Below are 23,722 nucleotides of genomic sequence, written 5' to 3' on the forward strand. Positions count from 1 at the left end.
GAATAAATTGATATGTACATTGCTGTCCTTCTGATGAGACGTTTAACCAAGGTCCCTTTTTCTCCAAGTTGGTATTGGCTCTGGTGGACCCAGAATACCTTACACTACATTACATTACATAATGTGATAGCATAAGAAGATAATCTGTCAGTCTAGTTTGCCTCTTTATGGTATATTATGTGTAGGTGCTGCTTCCTCCCACCTAATGCCTTTCAGCTGTCCCATTCCCTTTTGAGGGCCTCTCTGGATCCACAACCCAAAACCCAGTCAAGCAGTCTTTCCCAGGTTTTCAGAGATCTCTCCTTGAAGCATACTTTCTTGGAGATTAGTAACTCTGTGCTGTAGGCTCATTTTATGGTACCTGCTTTGTTCTTGTGCATCAGTTTCACCACTTCAGTTTTCCTATCAGATTCTTGTATGTTCATTTTCCTGTCATGTCCCCTGATGTCTAATGATATGAAGGTTAATGATTCCAACACTGTTTATGCTCTTTTCCTGTGTCCCTTGTGGGCTTCCTTTGCATGCTTTCCAGCTGGCAGTCTTTTTTCTTATAGGGTCTACAGGACTGGCCACAGTACACCAGATGCAGTTTCATAAACCTCCAAAGGAGTGAATGTGTAACCTCCCTAAATCTGGAGTGTACACCCAGTAGATTATAGCCCAGCACTTTATTGGCATTTTTTGCTGCCCTCTCCGTTTATACCTTATGGTTTTAGACTGGTTATGTTGATCATTGCTGGGTCTTTTTCAGACAGCATCTCACCTAGTTTAGCTTCTCTTAATTTATCTCACCTTGAGATTATGTCCAAAATGGTGAAGTTGGCACTTACCTGCAATGAACCGTATGTCAGTTGTTACCCATGTTTAGAGCACTTCCTGATCCATTTTTAGGATTCACTTCATCCAGAGTTGTGACCCTGATTCTTTTATCATCTATAGATAGACTCAGTCTGTTAGTCATCCCTTCCATTTTGTCAGTGACAAGGGTTTAATACTTTAAGCTCATTGCTGACTCATTGTGGCACACCACTGGTCAGTACTTTTAGTCCGTTCAGTGTACTGAGAAATCTTTTTTTCTGAAAGTCATTTATATTCCTTGCAAAACTGTAGATAGAAACATCTACCAGCAGTCCCTCATCATCTTTGCTGTTGCTTGGGTGTAAAAATGCAGGTGGTATATAATTTAGATATATTTTAGCAGTGAATACTTGCTTGTTTAGGTCCTACTGCCTTGTTTTGTGTCTTAAGCTGGTTATCCCATAGAAGAGTCTTAAGCCTTCCTGTCAGGCAATCTCCTTCACCTTCCCTACCACTGTCATTAGGCTAAATGCCATGTAATTGTCTGAATTTTTGTTTCTGTCTCCCTTGAATAAGAGAACAGCTTAGATAGCTTTCATCTCTGGCTCCATCCAGTGCTGTTAATTTGCATCCAACTCCTATACGATGTTGCCTTACAGCAAGAGGTTTTCCTGTTTGATTCTTGACTGGGGTTGCTTTCTGTGCAGAGTCAACACGTCCTCCCTGCATTCGTGAGGGTTTCCTCAGGGTGCTCCAGTTTCCTCACACATTCTATAGACATGCATCTGGAGTGTTTCTTCCTGGGCCTCCGCTGAAAATGGGCCCTGTCCCAGTCAGATTTTTCCGGTAAACAAATGTTAAATAAAATTAATAGCTGTTGCCTTTCACAGACTTTACTAGGTAAGAAGGGATTGGAAATAGATTGCTAGAACATTCTTCTGTATTTCACGCAATGCAAACTCATCTGTGAACAGTTTAGTGTAACCATTCCATCTTTTGCATGTGTTAGGTATATGAAAATAAACTGGATTACGTGGAGAAACCTCACACGAGCAAAAGGAAGGCATGTAGAGTATGTAAAGAAAGCATCCCAACTGAGAAGCAAACCAGAGAACCTCATCACTGGTTAGAGACCTGTTAAATATTTGAGTGGTCTGGTCCTACTAAGGTACTTGCTTTGTTGAAAGTAACCTGAATAGTATCCCTTCTGTACACCATGCTTTGTCCTAACTTAAGTTGACAAGTTTTTTTTCACCTCCCTGGGACCATCTCTCTCTCTTTCACACACACACACACACACACACACACACACACACACACACACACACACACACACATAGCCGGCCTTAGGCATAGGCCAACTAGGCGGCCGCCTAGGGCGCCACTCTAGTAGGGGCACTTTTACAGTATTTATTTGGTGTTGCTAGACCAGGATGGGGGCACCTGGTGGTGTGGTGGAGGCGTCGTGGAGCCCTTTTGCCTAGGGCACCACTTGACCTAAGGCCACTCCTGCACACACACAACAGTGAGCTTCTTGTACCTTGCTGTGTACTGACTTTTATAAAACACTGAATGAACAGTGAATGATTTAAAGTTGGTCAGAAATTGCTATATTATACCTTATTTGATTTAATCATCTTGTATCTTTTATGATGTGTTTGCGTACCAGATTGCATTAATCACTGGAAAGTGCCTGTACTTCCTGTGTATTATAGGTTTTTATACCTTGTTGTGGAGTTTTTCTCTACAGGCCACCAAATGAAAATGGGCCATAACCAAGCAATCAAAAGTATTTTTTTTTATTTGCCCATCATTCCATCATTCACATCCATCTTCCTCATGTCACATTCTCTTCCCCAGTTTCGTAACCAAGGTTAAATTTTTATTTAGTACTTCAGCAATGTCTTTTTCAACAACTGTACTTTGTTGGTAAGAGGTTAGAGAAATGTTATTGTTTATAGGTTCATAGGTTCATAGGTTCGTACTAGGCTATCTGCCCTAGGGCATTTATAAGCCTAGCCAGAGTGTATGTGGCTTACACCACCCCTTAGGATGAGAATACTACGCCCTTTTAGGGTTTAGTTTACTATGCCTCTGTCTAGTAGTGACAAAGAGATGACCACCGGGCTAAACCTACGATCTCCCATCCACTCGTCGAGATTTCTCTTGAATAGAGTCAGTGAGGGGCTCTGCCTAACATGGACTGGGATTCTGTTCCAGAGTGTAGGGAGCCTCTGGGTTATGAATCTGTCCCTCCAGCATGTTCTATTTATTTCTGTGTTGAGGTTTTAAGTCACTTGTTCTCGTGGCTCTGATGGATTTGGATTTTTTGAGGTGGAGCATGCCCATTAATTCAGGATTGGACATGGCCTTGTACGTCAGGCACAGATCACCTCTGAGTAGGCGGTATGCGACTGAATAGAGCTGGAGTTTTTTCAGTCAGGCAGCATATGACATATGTTTAAGACCCTTTATCCTCTTGGTGAGGAACTTTTGGGGTCTTTCCAACTGCTGCAGGTGTCGGGTGAGATACATCCCAAATGGGACATTGTACTCAATCATTGGCCTGATAAGAGAAGAGTACAGGGGCACAATGACCTCTCTTGATCTAGATGTGAAACCCTTCATGATAAGGTGGGCAATATAGAAGGTCTTCCTAACCACTTTGGCAATGTGAGTGTCAAATGAGAGGTTACTGTCAACCTGGGTCCCTAGGTCCCTGATTACCTCTTCCGTACTTAATGGATTACCGCCTATGTGGTAATTTGTCGGTACCTTGTTTTTCCCAAAGGGTATGACTATACATTTTTGGCATTTAGCTTAAGGCCATGGCTCTGGCACCAATTATCCGCTTCTATGAGGCCTCTCTGAAGGATGTTTGTGTCCGCTGGAGTATCAATTATGGCGCCCAGTTTGCAGTCATCTGCGAACTTTGTCAGCCACAATCCTCCTATGTTTGCCTGTACCTCGGAAAAATAAATGCCGAACAAGAGGGGTCCCAGGACTGAGCCCTGTGGGACACCGCTTGTGACTGGCTTAGAGTCTGACATAGCTCCAGCAACTCTGACCCTGTGGGTTCTGTCCTTGAGCCAGTTTGCAACCCATCTTGTGACATATGGGTTTACATTTAAGCTGGTGAGTTTGTCTATGATGCCCGAGTGGGGTATTGTGTCAAAGGCTTTTGCAAGGTCAAGGTAGGCTGTGTGAACTGCCTTACCCTCATCAATGGCCTTAGTGACTGTTTCAAAAAAGTCGACCAAGTTCAGAAGGCAGGATCTGCCCTTGACAAAGCCAAATTGGGTAGGATCCAATGTCTGTAGGTCCCCAATGTCTTTGTTTATGAGTTCCATAATGATCCTCTCCATAGCTTTGCAGACCAGGCTCGTCAGGCTTATGGGGCGGTAATTTCCAGGGTCCGTAGAAGCACCGCCTTTGTGAAGTGGGACCACTGTTGCCGTACGCCACTCTTTGGGTACGTATCCTGTGGTAAGGCTAAGATTAAACAGCAGCCTTATGTGTGGGTTTAGTTCCTCTTGGAGTTCATGTAGCACACAGCCCGGGACACCATCCGATCCCATTCATGCTGTCTGTTTAGCTTTAGAGAGGGTGGCTGTCAGCAGGGCATCTCATATGTTAGCGAGTCTACACTCTGCTGGCATAGTTATTTCTCCTTTTGGGGAGGGCAGGAGAAATTTGCACTGAACCTGTCTGCCAGAATGTTGGCAATGTCAGTGGGTTCAGTGTATTTTGTGTCATTTTGGACTAACTCTGAGCATATCTGGGAGTTTCCACCCAGGTTTCTAACATAGCTAAAGAAGGCCTTGTGATTGTCTTTTGTGTCATTTGCGATTTTTCTCTCAAAGTTGGCCTTGGATGATTTTATGAGTGATCGTAGTTTTTTGCTAGTACTGATCAGAGATGCCTTTCCTTTTAGGGATTTTTGTCATGTAGTAGCTTCCTCCTTCTGTTGTAAAGTTTGTTTATGGCTGGGGTCCACCAGACTGGTCGCCTGCCTTTGGGGGAATGGGTCTTGGTTTTATTTGGGATTGCATGATCCATGCATTCTTGAAGGTGCCCATAGAAGGCATTTGCAAGGGATTCAGCAGTGTGGGTTGTGGTTTCCATTGGCCCAGGGGCCTTGAAAGATACCACTTCAGTCTTAAGAAGTGTGAAGTTTGCTTTTGAGAAGTTCTTCACTGTGGTCTTTGGGGGGGGGTGGGGGCGGGATGTGGATTTCCAGTGAGATTAATTTATGGTCTGATCTTACCAAAGAGGAATGTACTTCCGGTGTGGAGCATTTTGTCCCCATGTTTGTGATGATCAGGTCTAGTATATTGTCTCCTCTTGTGGGAATGGTGACTAGTTGTTCCATTGCATTTGAGTTTATGAATTCTAAGAACCTTTGGGCTAGAGTGTTGGGGCTTGAGTAATGTTCCCAGTCTATGTTTGGGTAGTTGAAGTCTCCCAAAATGATGGTATTTGGAGAGACATTCATACTCTCCAGTGTCTTCAGGAAGGCTGTGTGGGGTTCCTGAGTTTGAGAGGGTGGTCTGTAGCATGCTACAAACTGTAAGGCAGTTTTGCCTATGGTTAGTTGCACCTGGATAGTCTCCGATGCTTGTGCGTTGCCACTAACCTGGAGGTGTGGGTATCTTTGATGAAAATGGATACTCCCTCCTTTTGTGGTTCTGTCCAAGTTTTGGGGCGGAAAGCATGATATGAGGTAAAACCTGATAGTGCTGGGGTGCTCTCAGGAGCCTTGAACCAGGTTTCAGTCACTGCACAGACATCGATGTTCTCCATACTGAGAAGGGCTTGAGGGCGTGCATCTTGAGGTTTAGACTTCTGGCATTGAGCAGCATTACCCTTAGTTTTTTTCCACTTGTGTTTTCTAGGGAGGTAGGTTTGTCATTTGAGCCTTGCCTAAAAAGGCACTATGGGGTGGCAAGAGCCTTGGCCAATATCCGAAGCCCAGGGTGACAGGTGCAAACCATCCCTTGCGAAGCAGCGTGGCTTGTCAAGCATGTCATCCCAAGCAGACAGACACTGGATCCCCTTAGAATGACACCAGTAATTAAGCCAATTGTTAAAACTGATCATTTTGTCTTTGTACTGTGGCATCATTCTTGGTGAGGGTAAGATGCTGCTCAGGGTCAGGGTCATACCGGCCTGGGCTACATAATCAGAGAGCTCCTCTGTCTCTTTTCATGTAGTCCAGGGAGGTACGTCTCAGGTCGTTTACACCTGCATGTACAATGACTGAGTCATATTTGTACTTGCTGTGGAGTGACCTGAGTGCTTGTGTTATGTGGCGGATTCTAGCTCCCGACAGGCAGCTTACTGTGACCCTCTCCTTGTTCAGTCTGGTGAGCGGGACGTCAGTGTGCCTGACTATGGAGTCACCTATTACAAGTGTGTCTGGCATGTTGTTTGGCCTTAAGGGCTGTGACTGTTTAGCACACTGACTTTGTGAACTATGTGTTGCATTTGCTATGTCTTGAGGTGGTGGTTGCTTGGGTGTCTGCTTTGGAGGCCTCTGTTGTTTTGGTAGGTTTTAATCAGGCTCTGAGTATGTTTTTGTGTGTTTATGTGTTTGGTTTGCAGTTGTGATAGTTCTATGTGAGACTGGGTTTGTGGTGTGCGTGGTTACCTTCTCCTCCTGACTGGTCTTGCCAGTACTGAATTGAGAGAGCTCTGCCTCCAGTTTGGCTATATAGTTGCATCTCTCGCATATATTTGTATTTGTTGGGAGGAGGAGAGGGTTGTCTGTGTACATGAGGCAATTGTAACATTGCCTCAAGATTCCAAGATTCACCAGCTGAACAGGAGAGGACGCTAGCAACTGACCCTTCGACATGCTAGAAATAGTGAAAAAGATTGCTGTGTAACTGAGTCAGAAAGGACCTATAGGGAAATGGGTACTCAACAGAATTTAGGTGAATGAAGTACTTTTCGTTTGTTTAAGAGTGCTTTACTTGTATACAAAATGCTTTAGGAGCAAGTGCTGAGCTTTTCAGATAGAGTATAGGCTGCTTAGATTGCAAGTAGAACAGTTCTAAGGGAAAAATTGAAGAGCAGACTTGGCGGAGCCAGAAAAAGTTTAACCTTGTTTAACCGCGCAAAGGCGGATTTTAAGCAGTGAACTACAAAAGAGCTAGGAATGGTCCCAAACAACCACTTACTAACAGCTTCTTGTGCTGAGGTCACTTCCCCCAAGGATAGGTAGGCTGCTCAAGGCTCCCCACTCCCACTGGTGAGCAAAGAAACTTCCTTTTATCCAAGTAAGGTAATGGACAACACAGGAACTACACCACAGCCCAGAATACAGCAATGCCTGTATACTGGTCTAAACTAGTCGAAAAAGGCAAGAAAACAAGGATTATTTTTTTGTTTTTTTTTTTTGCAGAAATACACAGAAAATGCAGAGACAGTGATAAATTAGTTACACAGGCTTGCTCTTCTAGGACCAGAATTGTCTGGCCATGGAGATACTCCTTGGGAAGAGGATTGTTAGGATTTTTTTTTTTATCCAAGAGTCTTCCTCAAGTTCCCAAAAAGGATAGTGCATATAGTCCCAGTCTAGACCTGTCTGGGTTGAACAAATATGAAAGGATCACCAACTTGGTTACTGTTACCAAGATAGATGTTCTTCATCTCACATTGCTGCAGTCCTAACACTTGGGTAGTCCGCTGTCCCTCGGTCGGCCCGAATATCAGAGTATAAGGCTGACGTCGGTCAGGGCGCATTTGACTGACATCAGAACGTCAGGGTACAAATGCGCATGACCGACGTCATATCCTCAGTCTTTTTTGCCGCATGGTCCGATGCAGAAGCAGTGTTGCAAGTGCCGTTCGGCGTTCTGAAATTTTTCGGAGTTTCAGACCAAGTCAGAGTTGGTTAAGTACCCGTTGGGAATATTTTGGTTTTTCTTGCCTCAGTGGTTTACGGATGTCAGAAAAAGTGAATAACTGTATTTCTTGTGGGAAACAGATACCGCATAGGGATTACCATAATTTGTGTATACCTTGTTTGGGACCTGAGCACGACGTTGTTGGGTGCGCTTTTGTGCTAGGTTTAATAAACGCACTATAAAGCGGAGGTTGGATTGTGCCAGGTTGGTCTTTGGGAAGCGGTGCAATTACAAAATGCCGTCGGATGCTCCGGCCGGCTTCCTCAAAGAAGCGCAAGGACAAGGCAGTTAAACCTAGGTTAGAGGAGTCGTCACGGACGCTGGTTCTTTAGAGGTCAGTGGAACCGGTGGTTCCGGGAGGCCTCTCTGGAGTCCCAGGGAGAATCTTTGATTTTACAGGATGTGGCCTCCCAGGAGGCAGGGCAGGCTGTAGGGGCTTCTCAGGTAACTGTACTCCCCTCCCTTCCTAAGGGGTCTAAGCCCTCTCTTTCTGCTTCCAAGGCTTCTCCTAGAGGCAGGTCTAGTTTAGCTTCTGTGGGTGTCACTCCCAGTTCTTCAGGTGCTGTGCCCAAGAAGCACATGGTCAAAATGGCAGAAGATTTAATTACTTTAATTAGAGGCTCTATGCCCCTCCTGATAAGAGGCCTAGGATTGAACCAGTGTTGGGGATTGGGAGCAGGCTTGGATGTGTCTGAGTCTTGGTTGAAGACTTGCAGGAGTATGCTCATTATTCTGATTCTGATGTGGATGATTCTACTCCTTCTGCTTCTCCTCCTGAGGATTTTTACTTTTCGCAGCCCCTTCACTCCACGAGAGAGCATTTCAGATGGGAAGGTCCGGACTTCTCTGGCTCCAGGAAAAGGCTTAGGAAATTTTGTTTTACCCCAGCATAGGCCTTTGGCTATTCCTCCTGTTCTGAATGTGGTGGAAGATGTGTTTGCAGAGGCTTCTCTTAATCCTGATTCTTTGCCTCCTGCTCCTGTTAAACCTGATAGGTATTACAGGGTGCCTGAAGCTCATAAGTATCTTTTAAAAGTCCTAGGGCAGACCCAGAAACTGTTAGCCAGGGGCCTAAGGGTGTTAAGGCTTCTGTTGTCAAGAATCCGGTTCCGGCAGATAAAGAGGCCAGGGCCTTGGATAGATGGGGAAAGAAAGTTTATACTTCTTCCACTCTAGCCATGAGAGCTTTGAATTGCCAGTTTCACATGTTGAAATATCAAAATTATCTCCTTTCTCAGTTGAAATCTAAGGTTGATGCTCTGGCGGAAGGTATTGATTGTAAAGAGTTACAAGATTTAGTGCATGTTTCTGAACAGGTGGGTAAGCACTCTTTGCAATGTGGTTTTGATGCTGTACAGGCCTCGTCTAGGGTAGCTGCCACTGGGTCAGTTCTTCGCAGGCATGCTTGGCTGCGGGATCAAAATTTATCTGACCATGTTAAAACTAGGATTTTGGATGCCCCTTTGCAATCTGATGTCTTGTTTGGGTCCCCTGTTGAGGCAGTTTTAAAGAAAATGGAAGATAAGGCTAAGTCTATGCAGACTGTTAAAGAATTTTTGCAGGTTCAGCCTCCAAAGTTTAGTAGAAATTGGCCTTCTAAGGGGTGGACATATCCTTCTTATGATTCCCAGTCTAGGGGTAGATCTAGACGTGGCAGGGGCAGAGGTCAGGGCTCTTTCAGGCCTAGAACAGGGAGTTCCCCTGCGCAGTCTTCAGGTGGGGGTCAGTCCTTTCGTAAGCAAACCCAATGACCTACCTTTTCAGCTGCCAGAACCTTCTCGCCTGGCAGCACCTTTGGGAGGAAGGTTGGCACTTTTCAGAGAAAATTGGAGTTTGATTACCCGAGACAGATGGGTATTGGATATCATACATCACGGTTACAGGTTTTATTTCCATACCTTGCCTCCTTTCAAAGGCATGCCAGACGTTCCTCCTCAACAAAGAATAGAGGCTCACAAGCAAATTTCTCTGTTACTTCACATAGGGGCCATACAGCCGGTTCCTATGCCAGAAAGGGGCCTAGGATTTTATTCTCGCCTGTTCCTTGTACCAAAAAAGGGGAACACGTGGAGACCAATTTTGGATTTATCTATCCTCAACACTTATCTGGACATTCCCAAGTTCAAAATGTTGACATTACAACAGCTTTTACCTCTGCTGGGCAAGGATCACTGGATGGTAACTTTGGATCTCAAGGAGGCTTACCTTCATGTTCCTATCAGGCTAAGTTGCAGGAAGTATCTGCGTTTTCGGACTGGGACTTCTCACTATCAGTTCTCTGCATTGCCCTTTGGCTTATCTACTGCGAAGAGAGTATTTACGAAAGTTCTGGCTCCAGTGATAGCTTTCTTCAGGCTGAAAGGAATACAAATCTATCCTTATTTGGACGATTGCCTGATTCTGGCTCAAGAAAGGGACGAGCTTATTCTTCATTTGGAATATGTGATAGCAGTGCTAAGATGCCTGGGGTATTTTGTGAACGAAATAAAGTCCAGTCTAGTACCCTCTCAAGACATGTGCTTTCTGGGTGTGAGACTGAATACAGCATCCCAGATGGCCTTTCTAACCCGGACAAACAAAAGAATCTTTCCCTTTACTTCCATCATCTATCTCTTCAGTCCGGGCTGACTGCAAGGACAGTCCTTCAAGCCTTAGGGTTCATGGCATCTTGTATTCTGGTGCTTCCCAATGCCAAACTGCATATGAGGAAGTTACAATGGTATCTCAAAAATGTATGGACACAGCACTGCCAGGATCTGGACACTGTCATTCCAATAATACCTTGCATTCAAAAGGAATTTTTGTGGTGGGCTCAGGAATGTCACCTAAACAAGGGACTCTCTGTGACCCGGCCAGAGGCGAGTCAAATTTTAACGACAGGTGCCTCGGACACAGCTTGGGGAGCTCATCTAAAAGGAAAGTGGATACAAGACAAGTGGCCTGTCAGACTACAGCATCTACATATCAACTTGAAGGAGATGTTAGCAGTCCAGTTTGCATTAATAGCTTTCAAGGATTTACTTCTTCCAGGGCAGGTGTTGATTCTAACAGACAACACAACTGTCATGTGGTACATCAACAAGCAAGGGGGAACACATTCTTATCCTCTATGCAGGCAAGCAATGATTTTGTGGGAGACTGCTCTCAGTTTACAACTAAGTCTTCAGGCAAGGTTTCTGCCAGGAGCACAGAACTCCTTAGCAGATATGTTAAGCAGACAAATCATGGATCCCCACGGTGGAAACTGGATCTTCATGTATTTCAGAAATTGACAGTGTCCTGGGGAACTCCAGACATAGATCTGTTCGCTTCTCCACTAAACCACCAGCTGCCAAAGTTTTGCACAAAGAGGTTTCATCCCACAGCTTGGAAAGTGGATGCTCTTTCTTTCAGTTGGAAAAATCTTCATGTGTATGCCTTTCCACCTCTGCCTCTCCTCCCAAAGGTACTTCTGAAGGTCAGACAGGACAAGCCAAGGATGATTTTGATAGCTCCAGATTGGCCTCGACAGCACTGGTACCCATTACTGAGAAGTCTGGTACGGAAGCCTCCATGGCCTTTGCCTTTGATTCCACATCTGTTGTCCCAGGAGGACAGTCATTTGCTCAATGTCAAACTTCGCTCTCTTCACCTAACAGCCTGGCATATTCTGTTTTAAACCATAGAGGGTCTCAACTTCCACAACAAGTTTTGAATGTGATTTTGGAAGCTAGAAGGCCTAGTACAAGGAAAGTGTACGTGGATAAATGGAAGAGATTTTTGTTTTGGAGTGCAGCTAAGGATTTGGATGATGTCCTTCATGGATGCATCTGCAGTCATAACAAGTGGGTTGTCCTGTCGTCAGGCAGCCCTGCAGTCGGCCGGATTCCAAAGTCCGGGTCCGCTTCGCTGATGTCGCACTCCTCGACGTCATCTCTGTTGGTCTTGGTAAAGCATCAGCCGACGCCATTTTCCTCAGGCTTTCTTGCCGCGTGGCGCCCGAAGCAGAAGCTGTTCGCAAGTGCCGGTCGGTCGGATCCAGAGATTACTTCTACCGAATACTACTTCAAGACTTCTAAAGCTAAGTACCCGTTGGGGACTCTTTCTTGCCTCAGCCGATGTCAGAAAAAGTTAACAATTGTTTAACCTGTGGGAAACAAATACCTCATAAAGATTTCCACTCTTACTGTCTGCCTTGTTTAGGCCCAGCCCACGACGTAGCAGCCTGTTCGGCCTGTGCCTCTTTCAACCGACGAGCGCTTAGGCGTCGGTCGGAATTTGCAGAACAGTTTTGGTACTGATTTTGCGTACATTATGCCGTCGGATCCTCCGACTACCCAATCTACCAAAAAGCAAAGATAAAGACCGACACTCGCGGTCCGGTTTCGGCGAAACCACGGTAAAGCAAACTGAGTGTCTCGGTTTCGGCGAAACCGAAAACTGATCAAAGTACAGCTGAACCTATTCTTACAACTGAGGCCCCTGCTACAACTCTTGAATCGACCTCAGAAATTTTACCCACTACGGTGGTTGACTTATCAGACACCATCCCTTGGATGTCTCTTCCCCAGCACGTGGTGCTGCTAGGCCTCCAGCAGCCATGTCCATTAAGGCCTTCGCCAGGGCTAAAGCAGCCAAGACTACTAAATCAGTGCCTGTTAAATCCCCACATCCAGGCCCTCTTCTAGTTCTCAAATGCTTTCTTTGGCAGAAGATTTAATTTCTTTAATTAGAGGATCTCAATCTCACCCAGACAGGGCCTCTCAGCCCCAGAGAAGAGACCTAGGGCAGAGCCCCTGAGCCAGTGTCTTCTGATGATTCTGCTGATGAATCAGACATAACTGACCAGCCAGAGGCTCCTTCTCCAATTTTGAAGATTCTGATGCTGAAGAATCCATTCCAGCTGCTTCCCCACCAGAAGAATTCTCCTTTGGGGAAACCTTGCATGCCATGCGAGAACAGTTCCAATGGCAGCAACAGGATTTTTCAGACTCCAGAGAAAGACTTAGGACCTTTCTGCACCTCCCTCAGCACAGGCCCTTAGCTATACCTCCTGTTCTCTCTGTGGTGGATGATGCTTTCAATGATGTTTGCTCCGCTCCAGATTCTTTACCCCAGCCCCTGCCAAACCAGACAGATTTTACAGGGTGCCAGATACTCATCACCACCTTTACAAGGCCCCACTTGCAGACCCAGAAACTATATCCCAGGGTCCCAAGGCAGTAGCCGCGACCACAGCTAAAACCCTATCCCTTCTGAAAGGGAAGCAAGGTCATTAGACAGATGGGGTAAAAGGTCTACACTTCAGCTACTCTCTCAGCTAGAGCTTTAAACTGTCAGTTTCACATGATACAATACCAAGAGTTTATGCTTGATCAGTTAACTAAAAATCTAACCACTGATGAATCTCTTGATAAGAAATATGTATTAGAGATGGTAAATAACATTCAACAGGTTAGCAACCATTCCTTAAAATGTGGCTATGATGCACTGGAGGCTTCATTTAGATCAGCCATGACAGGCACAGTGATAAGAAGGCATGCATGGCTAAAGGAACAAGCTTTACCGGATCATGTTAAAGCCAAGTTGCTAGATGCTCCTATGGACAAGACAAGTTTGTTTGGTACACCTGCCCAGCAGGTTATGAAGAAAATGGAAGAAAAGGCAAAATCTGTTCAAACTGTTAAAGATTTCTTGCAGGTTCAACCCCCAAGGTTTACCAGCAACTGGCCTGCCAAAAATTGGTCCTTTCCTGACTCCACAAAATTTCAAAGGGGCAGGAATAGACGTTCCAGACGCAGAAACCAATCCAGAGGAGGTGCCTACAGACGGCGACAGTGGCAAGGTAACAACAGAGGCACAGACACAGCCACTGCCACTACATCAGCACAACCACAGTGACTTAATCCTAAATCCGCCTACCAGGGAACAAATAGCAGCTCCTCTAGGCGGAAAGTTAACCTTATTTTCAAAGAACTGGCACTACATAACAAAAGACAAGTGGATTTTACAAACCATAGATCAAGGTTACGGTTTCACTTCCACACTTTACCAGTCAAAAGAGGAATGCCAAATCTACCTCCAAATCAAAAACAGAGGCTCTACCAGATAATGGAGTTAGCAAACATGAGAGCTGTGGAAAGAGTGCCAACAGCAGAACAAGGAAAGGGTTCTATTCCAGACTATTCCTAGTTCCAAGAAAGGAAAAACTTGGAGACCAATTCTCGACCTGTCCACCTTAAATACATACATCATTGTCCCAAAATTCAAAATGCTGACCCTACAGCAACTTCTTCCCATGCTGGGCAAGGAGTCTTGGCTGGTAACTCTAGATCTCAAGGAGGCATACCTGCACGTCCCCATTCGACCAATCTGCAGAAGATACCTCAGATTTCTTGCAGGATCAGAGCACTATCAATTCTCAGCATTGCCCTTTGGCTTATCTACTGCCCAGAGTATTCACAAAATGCCTGGCATCAGTAATCGCCATTGCAGACTACAGGAATTCAAATTTACCCATACCTGGACGACTGCCTGCTACAAGGGGACAACAAAAGCAAGCTGACAACAGATTTACAAAGGGTCATTTACTTGCTACAAGGACTGGGATACACAGTCAATTTACAAAAGTCAAGGCTGATACCATTCCAAACAAGGACATTCTTGGCGGAATTGGACACAGTACAACAAATGGCATTCCTGACTACAGAAAAACAAAAGAACTTCCTCTTTACTTCTTGGCACTAACAAAACTGAACAAGTTAACAGCAAGAAAAGTTCTGCAGGCCTTGGGCTTCATGGCATCATGCATAATCTTGGTCCCATTTGCCAGACTACATATGAGGAAACTACAGTGGTACCTAAAGAATTTATGGTCCCAACACAGACACAGTCTAGAAACAGAAATCCCACTAATTCCATGCTTAAAACAGGAGTTCCTATGGTGGGCTCAGGCATGCCAGTCAAACCCAGGCCTACCCTTTCGCAGATGTCAACCAAGCCAGACCATCACAACAGACGCTTCAGACCTAGGATGGGGGCCCACATGCTGGACAAATGCGTGCAAGGATTGTGGACACAGGATCAACTTCACCTGCACATCAATCTAAAAGAAATGCTGGCAGTAAAACTGGCAATCCAAAAGTTCAAACCATTCCTCAAAGAGGGCCAGTTGATGATAAGGACAGACAACACCACAGTCATGTGGTACATCAACAAACAGGGAGGCACTCATTCATACCCCCTATGCAGAATGACCTTGGAGTTGTGGACCCTGGCACTCAGCTACAACATTCAGTTACAGGCAATATTTGTACCGGGGAAAGACAATACTCTAGCAGACATATTAAGCAGAACCACTTCGGATGCCCACAAATGGAAGCTGCACCCGGACATCTTCAAGACCATCTCAAAGAAATGGGGAATGCCACAGATAGACCTATTCGCATCACCTCTCAATCACCAGCTCAAAAATTCTGCACAAGGACATTCCACCCACTAGCATGGAAAGTGGACTCACTCTCCTTCAACTGGAAAGGCCTAACAGCATATGCATTCCCACCTCTTCCTTTGATACACAAGGTACTACTAAAAATCAAGGAAGAACGTCCAAGGATAATCCTGATAGCTCCAAACTGGCCAAGACAACACTGGTACCCACTACTGAAGAGCATGTCTCGGAACAATATGTGGCCAATACCCTGATGCCTTTGATGTTAACTCAGAACAACTACAGCATCATACATCCAAACCTAAAAACGCTGCAACTGACTGCATGGAACATCACATAGCAGCAGCTAATCCAGAACTTTCCCAAAGAGTTAAAGACATTATTCTTGAAGCACGCAGACCTTCAACAAGAAGGAACTATGCTGGAAAATGGAAAAGGTTTGTCATTTGGAGTTCTGAAAGAGGAAAAGATGTGTCAAACATAGATATGCCTAACATTCTGGAGTATCTGGCCGAACTTCTTCATTCAGGCCTGTCCTACTCCTCCATCAAGATACATGCATCAGCTATTTCAGCAGAATACAGATTTGATCCACCTGTTTTTCACCCTTTGCTCAGGCAGTTCCTCAGAGGAATCAAGAATGTAAAACCTCCAAGGAAACCACCTTTACCAGCTTGGGATTTAAACTTTGTGCTAGAAAAGTTGACACTATCACCCTTTGAACCAGCAGCAACAGCAGACCTACAACACCTGTCATGGAAAACTGCTTTCCTACTGGCAATTACTTCAGCAAGGAGGGATTCAGAACTACAGGCCTTAATGGCAGTGCAACCCTTCCTAATCTTCCACCAAGATAGAGTGTCCATGAGGACTAATCCTACATTTATGCCCAAGGTGGTATCCAGAGTATCTTTAAACCAGGCAATCCACCTACCTACCTTCTTTCCCAACCCACAAAACAGAGGGAAAGAATACTGCATACCTTGGATGTACATAGACAGCTACGCTACTACTTGGACAGAACAAAAATAGCAGAAAGACTGACCAACTTTTGTAGCCTATGCAGCAGGAAGGGAAGGAAAAGCTATTTCCAAACAGACAATCTCCAAATGGATAGGAAATTGCATACGATACTGTTACTCCTTCCATGGAAAACCAATTCCACAGAACATAAGACCTCATTCTACAAGGGCAACAGCCACTACCACAGCCTTCTTACGAGGAGTGGCAACCAAAGACATTATTGAGGCGGCTACTTGGACCTCCGTGCATACATTTGCCAAGCATTATAATTTGCCTCTATATTCCAGATCCCGAGCAGGGTTTGCCACTGCTGTACTGCAAGGGATCCTAAACACACCATAATCTACTTTTATCCTCCTCCCCTAGTTGGCTATGGTATTCTACCCACTTGTTATGACTGCAGATGCATCCATGAAGGACATAGTACAGTTTTGTACCTACCATAAATGTAGATGTCCGAACTGGATAGCATCTGCAGTCAGGATTACCCTCCCTCCTTCCCCTCTGTGGTACTCCTAGGGTGTTTACCCTCCTAATAGCTAGCTGTTGGGGGGGAGACTTTTATGGTGTATTTGTTTGTATATATGTACATATATGCTTTTTGTTGTGTTTACCTCTATCTATTTGGAAACATTGGCATCTATCCAAATTTTAGCCTGCAAGAGGGCTACTGGCATCTGGGGCAAGAAACACTGAGGAAAATGGCGTCGGCTGATGCTTTTATACCCGAAGACCAACAGAGATGACGTCGGGAGTGCGACATCAGCGAAGCGGACCCGGACTTTGGAATCCGGCCGACTGCAGGGCTGCCTGACGACAGGACAACCCACTTGTTATGACTGCAGATGCTATCCAGTTCGGACATCTACATTTATGGTAGGTACAAAACTGTACTTTTCTGAGCCTGATTTAAGTGTGGCTCTTCAATATCTTACTGAGTTATTAGACAAAGGTTTGTCTTTCTCTTCTATTAAGATTCATGCTGCAGCAATTTCAGCTCACTACGACTGTGACCCACCATTGTTTTCTCATCCTTTGTTCAAGCAATTTCTTAGAGGGGCAAAGAATATAAGACCCCCACGAAGGGCTCCCACTCCTGCTTGGGATCTCAATTTTGTGTTGGAGAAACTCACTCTACAACCTTTTGAGCCTGCAGCTACTGCTGAGTTGAAATATTTGTCATGGAAGACTGCTTTTTGTTGGCCATTACCTCTGCAAGAAGGGTTTCTGAATTGCAGGCCCTTATGGCAGTTGAGCCTTTCTTAATTTTCCATAAGGATAGGGTATCTTTACGTACTAATCCTTCCTTTATGCCTAAAGTGGTTTCTAGTGTGGCTTTAAACCAAACTATTCATTTGCCTACTTTTTATGCAAATCCCCAAAATAAAGGGGAAAAGATTTTGCACACTTTAGATGTACACAGGCAGTTGCGATATTATTTGGACAGAACTAAAGGGTTCAGAAAATCTCAGCAGTTTTTAGTTTCCTTTGCTTTGTGCTCTCAGGGCAAGCCCGTGTCAAAACAAACTATTTCTAAGTGGATTGGATTTTGCATTGCTTTCTGTTATTCCCATCATGGCAAGGAGATTCCAGTTGGGATTAGGCCTCATTCCACTAGGGCTACTGCCACTTCAACAGCCTTTTTGAGGGGGGTGGCAACTAAGGATATTTTGGAGGCAGCCACTTGGAGTTCAGTGCATACCTTCTCTAGGCATTACCACCTTCCATTGTACTCTAAATCCAGGGCTGGTTTTGCCACTGCTGTGTTGCAGGGCATTTTGGCAGCTCCTGCTTCTTCATAGTTTAGCCATCCTCCCTTACCTCTGCTTTGGGATTCTACCCAAGTGTTAGGACTGCAGCAATGTGAGATGAAGAACATAGTACAGTTTTGTACCTACCATAAATGTAGATGTTCGAAGATCCACATTGCTGCAGTCAAACCCTCCCTCCTTCTCCTCTGTAGTTTGAGGTGGTTGTGTGGGTTGGGCTATCCATCAGAGGTATATTGTGTTTATTGTATATATTGTATATATTTTTGGTGTTAGGTTGGTTGGTTGTTTAGCTGTTGTCTATGGGTTTTGACCTTTCTTTTTAGGGTCTTCTGACATCTGGGGCAAGAAAAGACTGAGGATATGACGTCGGTCATGCGCATTTGTACCCTGACGTTCTGATGTCAGTCAAATGCGCCCTGACCGACGTCAGCCTTATACTCTGATATTCGGGCCGACCGAGGGACAGCGGTCTACCCAAGTGTTAGGACTGCAGCAATGTGGATCTTCGAACATCTACATTTATGGTAGGTACAAAACTGTACTTTATTAACCTTGGACTGATATGTCACCCATATGCATAACCCTATTCACAGTGAATTACAGGCATTTCTTGAGATTCACTGTAGGTGGCAAGCATTTCCAGTTTACATTGCTCCAATCCAGCCTGTCCAAAGTTCCCTTTATTGTTCAAGTGCCTGGTGCCATTGCTCACCTCTCTCACCCCTCCAGATGGCATTCACAGTTGCCCTCATCTGAGTAGGATTCATGTCAGTATATTGACCATCCTTGGCACTGAATGCAGCACCAGTAAGACTGTTTTTCTTTGACACTACTTGTGATGGTTCTAGTGGCTAACATACTGGACCTGATCATCACCAACATGGGGACTCTATGCTCCAGAAAATATACACAATTCCTCCACTCCTTCACCGAAAAAGCATACAAAATACAGAATGGAGAACACCGACTGCTGCAAATGTAATTTTTTAATTCTGGTACCTCGGCCTTCGCCTTCTCCTGGAATACATTTTACTTAATGCTCCACCCATTTTTATACAAACTGCCACCCAGAAAGAATATAGTTATTAGTGTATTTGAGAAAACATTATTAAACACTTTGGAAGAAGAATATGCAAAGTTTTGTGGTCAAGAAAGAAAGTATAACTTGAAAAGGGATGAATGGAAAGCTTTATGTGATTTAAAACACATGAATAAAAAGTATGTATTCACTCAGGCAGATAAGGGAGGGAACTGGGTTGTTCTTCCTAGGGACAAATATAATTCCATGGCCATGGAGCTTTTGAGTGACGATAATACTTATTTTGAGTTACCCTTAAATCCAATGAAAGAATATAACATGTTATTGTTGGAAATACTGGAAAGGGGTGAGCGGCTGGGCTTTTTATCTCCAGGGGATGTTAGAAAGTTACATGTTAAGAATCCACGAGTGGCCAGATTTTTTACCATCCCCAAGATACATAAAAATCTCATGGATCCACCGGACCCCATAGTTTCAGGGAAAGGAGGATACTTACAGAACGTAGGTATATTTTTGGATTCCCTTTTAAAGGGGTACCTAGAAAGGGTACAATCTCATGTTAAGAATAGTGAAGAGGTGTGTTTCAAGGTTAGCAATATAGCATGGGATGAAGATTTTTATTGGGCTAGTATAGACGTCAAATCTTTATATACTAGCATCAATAAGTTGCATGGTCTAAAAGCAGTGGAAAAAATGCTAGGGGACGGACCCAGAACATTTTTTATCATCAGTCTATTGGATTTCTGTCTCACGCACAATTGTTTTGAGTTTGAGGGAAAACATTTTTTGCAAAAAGAGGGCACAGCTATGGGGGCAGCCTTTGCGCCCTCATATGCAATTTTGTTCATGGCCCATTTTGAAAATAGTTACATTTATCCCTCTTTCTTTTATAAAAGGAAGGTGGTCAAATATATGAGATTTATTGACGACCTTCTATTTTTGTGCAGTGGTGGACCAGAAGAGTTTGAGAATTTTGTTTCAGAGTTGAAGCAAAATAATTGGGGTTTGGATTTCACCTATACCATGGGGGGTAGATCCATCCATTATTTGGATGTAGAAATTTATGTGAACCAGGATGATACAATTCAATACAAACCACATTATAAGAAGACTGCAGCGGAAAATTTTCTCCATGCTTCCAGCATGCATAGTGATTCCTTGATTGAATCTCTCCCATTCGGTGAATTTAAAAGAATAGGGAGACACATTTCAGAAAATAATTTGATTCCAGTAGAATTCAATAAGGTGGAAGGAAAGTTATTAGAGAGGGGATATTCTGTCATGAGTGTTAAAAAAGCTAGAAGAAGGGTGGAGAATGAGTTGGGCATCACTAGAAGGTCCAGCAATAGGGTGAGATTTAGGGGGATGGGACATTCTGGAAATCATGATATTCATGGAAAAAATAGGGGTGGTTCCAAGGAATCCAATGAAAAAATATTTTTTGTAACCAGATTTTCCCATTTTTCTCAAACTTTGAAGGGACTAGTGGATAGGTTTTGGCCAATTATTTGTGAAGATGAGAAGATTGGAAAACTTTTTCCATCACGGGTGACCTTTTCATATAATAGATATTTTAATCTCAGGGAAATTCTAAACTTTAGAAATAATGGTGAAGGGGGTGAAGATGATAGAAGGGGATCATTTAGGTGTGGAAAATGTAAAGTGTGTAAGTGGATTAGGAATTTGGATGGTTGCAAAATTAATGGGGTTAAATACAATGCCACGGAATTTTATAATTGCAACTCAACTGGGGTTGTGTATATTATAGGATGTGGCTGTGAGAGACAGAATTGGTACATAGGACAAACCACTAGAAGGGTTAAATTAAGGATTTTGGAACACCTAGGAGATATAAGGCACAAGAGGCTGGAGAGCCCAGTGGGAAAACATTTCATTGACAATCATGGGGGGGTCCCAAATGGATTTGTCTTCAGTGTGTTAGGTAGACCTAATGTATTTGGGAATGAGGCCATTTTTCGTGAAAAATTACTTTTGATGGAGTCAAGGTTCATTCTTAATTTAAAAACTATATTTCCGAATGGGATGAATATGGAGGTGTAATGTGTTGGTGATTTTTTCAGTAATTTTTTCAGTAGTGTTAGTTCCTTCACATATTTCTTAATATTTCTTAATATATTCAGGGAAATGGGATTGCTTGCAAGGGCAACATTGTGTGAATAACAGGTATATATATCATTGGTAGTATTTATATTCATGTATATATTATCAGAAGTATTTATGAAATGAATGTTATTTATTCTCTAGTTAACATGTTATATAGTTGTGCCTAAGAAATGTCAAATTTGTTTGCTTCAAGCAGTAATGAAATAATTGTAATTATTTAATTGGAGGATGGTGCATCAATTATTTAATTAAAGATTTGTACAAAAATGGGTGGAGCATTAAGTAAAATGTATTCCAGGAGAAGGCGAAGGCCGAGGTACCAGAATTAAAAAATTACATTTGCAGCAGTCGGTGTTCTCCATTCTGTATTTTGTAGACTCTATGCTCCAGACCAGAAGTGTATCCCTCACTGGTAAGATCAGACCATAAACTAATCTCACTGGATATTCACATCCCGACTCCACCCCCTGCCCTGAAAACCACAGTGAAAAACTTCTCTAAAGCAAATTTCACACTCCTCAAAACCGAGGTGGAATCCTTCAAAGCCCCCGGGCCTGTGGAAAATACGGCCCAGACCACAGAATCCTTTATAAACGCATTCTATGAACACCTTCAGGAATGCATGGATCATGCAATCCCAAATAAAACCAAGATCCAATCCTCCAAAGGCAGGTGGGCCCCAGCCATAAACAAACTATACAATAGAAGGAGGAAGCTACTACATGATAGAGCAAAATCCCAAAAAGGGAAGGCATCTCTGATCAGTATTAGCAAAAAACTACAGGCACTCATAAAATCGTCTAAGGCCAGCTTCGAGAGAAAAATTGCACAGGACACTAAGGATAATCACAAGGCTTTCTTTAGTTATGTTAGGAACCTGGGTGGGAATTCCCAGATATGCTCAGAATTAGTCCAAAATGACAAAAAATACACCGAACCCACAGACATTGCCAACATCCTAGCTGACAGGTTCAGCACAAACACCCCCCCCCCCCACCAAAAGGGCAAATATCTATCCCAGCAGAGTGCTGTGCCCCCCTGACATCTCAGATGCTCAGGTAAGAGCTGCCCTCTTCAAAGCAAAAAAAACAGCATCAATGGGACCAGACGGTGTCCCGGGCTGCGTCCTACATGAACTCCAAGAAGAGCTAAACCCAAACATAAAACTACTGTTCAATCTCAACCTTACTACAGGATATGTACCCAAAGAGTGGCGTACAGCAACAGTTGTCCCTCTTCACAAAGGTGGTGCATCAACGGATCCTGGAAACTATCGCCCTATAAGCCTGACTAGCTTGGTCTGCAAAGCTATGGAAAGGATCATCATGGACCTCATAAATAAAGATATTGGGGACCTACAGACACTGGATCCTACCCAGTTCGGCTTTGTTAAGGGCAGATCCTGCCTCTTAAACCTGGTTGATTTCTTTGAAACAGTCACCAAGGCCATTGACGAGGGGAAGGTGGTCCACACAGTCTACCTGGACCTCGCAAAAGCCTTCGATACAATACCCCTCTCGGCATTATAGATAAGCTCACCAGCTTAAATATAAACCCCTATGTCACTAGATGGGTTGCAAACTGGCTCAAGGACAGAACCCACATGGTTAGAATTGCTGGAGCCATGTCAGACTCCAAACCAGTTACAAGTGGCGTCCCACAAGGCTCAGTCCTGGGACCTCTCTTGTTCGGTATATATTTCTCGGAGGTACAGGCCAACACGGAAGGACTGTGGCTGACTAAGTTCGCAGAAGACTGCAAACTGGGCCATAATCGACTCTCTAGCCGACACAAGCATCCTCCAAAAGGGCCTCATAGAAACAGACAACTGGTGCCAGAGCCATGGCCTCAAGCTAAATGCCAAAAGTGTATAGTCATCCCCTTTGGCAAAAACAAAGTGCCACAAATTACCACATAGGTGGTAATCCATTAAGTACAGAAGAAGTAATTAGGGACCTGGGGACCCAAGTTGATAGCAGTCTCTCATTTGACAACCACGTGGCCAAAGTGGTTAGAAAAACATTTTATATAGCCCACCTAATCATGGCCGGGATTCACATCTAGATCAGGGGAGGTCATCGTGCCTCTTTACTCATCCCTCATCAGGCCCATAATTGAGTACAATGCCCCTTTTGGGATGTACCTTACCAGACACCTGCAGCAGCTGGAAAGACCCCAAAAGTACCTCACCAAGAGGATCAAAGGGCTCAAACAGATGCCATATGCTGCCCGGTTAAAGAAACTCCAGCTCTACTCAGTGGCATACCGCCTGCTCAGAGGCGATCTGTGCCCGACGTATAAAGCCATGTCCATCCCGGAATTAATGGACATGCTGCACCTCAAAAAATCCAAATCCCATTGAGCTACACGCTCGAGGAAGACTTGAACCTCAGCACTGAAATAAATAGGACATGCTGGAGGGACAGATTCATAACCCAGAGGCTCCCTTCACTCTGGAATAAAATCCCAGTCCAGGTTAGGCAGAGTCCCTCATTGACTCTCTTCAAGAGGAATCTTGATGAGTGGATGGGAGATCATAGGTTTACCACGGGTATCACTTCTGTGTCACTGTTAGACAGAGGCACAGTATACTAACCTCGAAAAAGGGCATAGCAAATTAATTTAA

At 44.1% G+C, this 23,722-nt stretch overlaps 1 protein-coding gene across 1 annotated transcript in view; it reads left to right on the top strand.

Annotated features, from left to right (window-relative positions):
• Positions 1–23,722, top strand: part of CCAR1 (cell division cycle and apoptosis regulator 1) — a 2,906,903-nt gene that overhangs the window by 524,368 nt on the left and 2,358,813 nt on the right. The window lies entirely within an intron of this gene.

This window comes from Protopterus annectens, chromosome 14.part0, assembly GCF_019279795.1.
Source record: "Protopterus annectens isolate FY-2018-M chromosome 14.part0, PAN1.0, whole genome shotgun sequence".
In the NCBI taxonomy this organism is placed as follows: Eukaryota; Metazoa; Chordata; order Ceratodontiformes; family Protopteridae; genus Protopterus; species Protopterus annectens.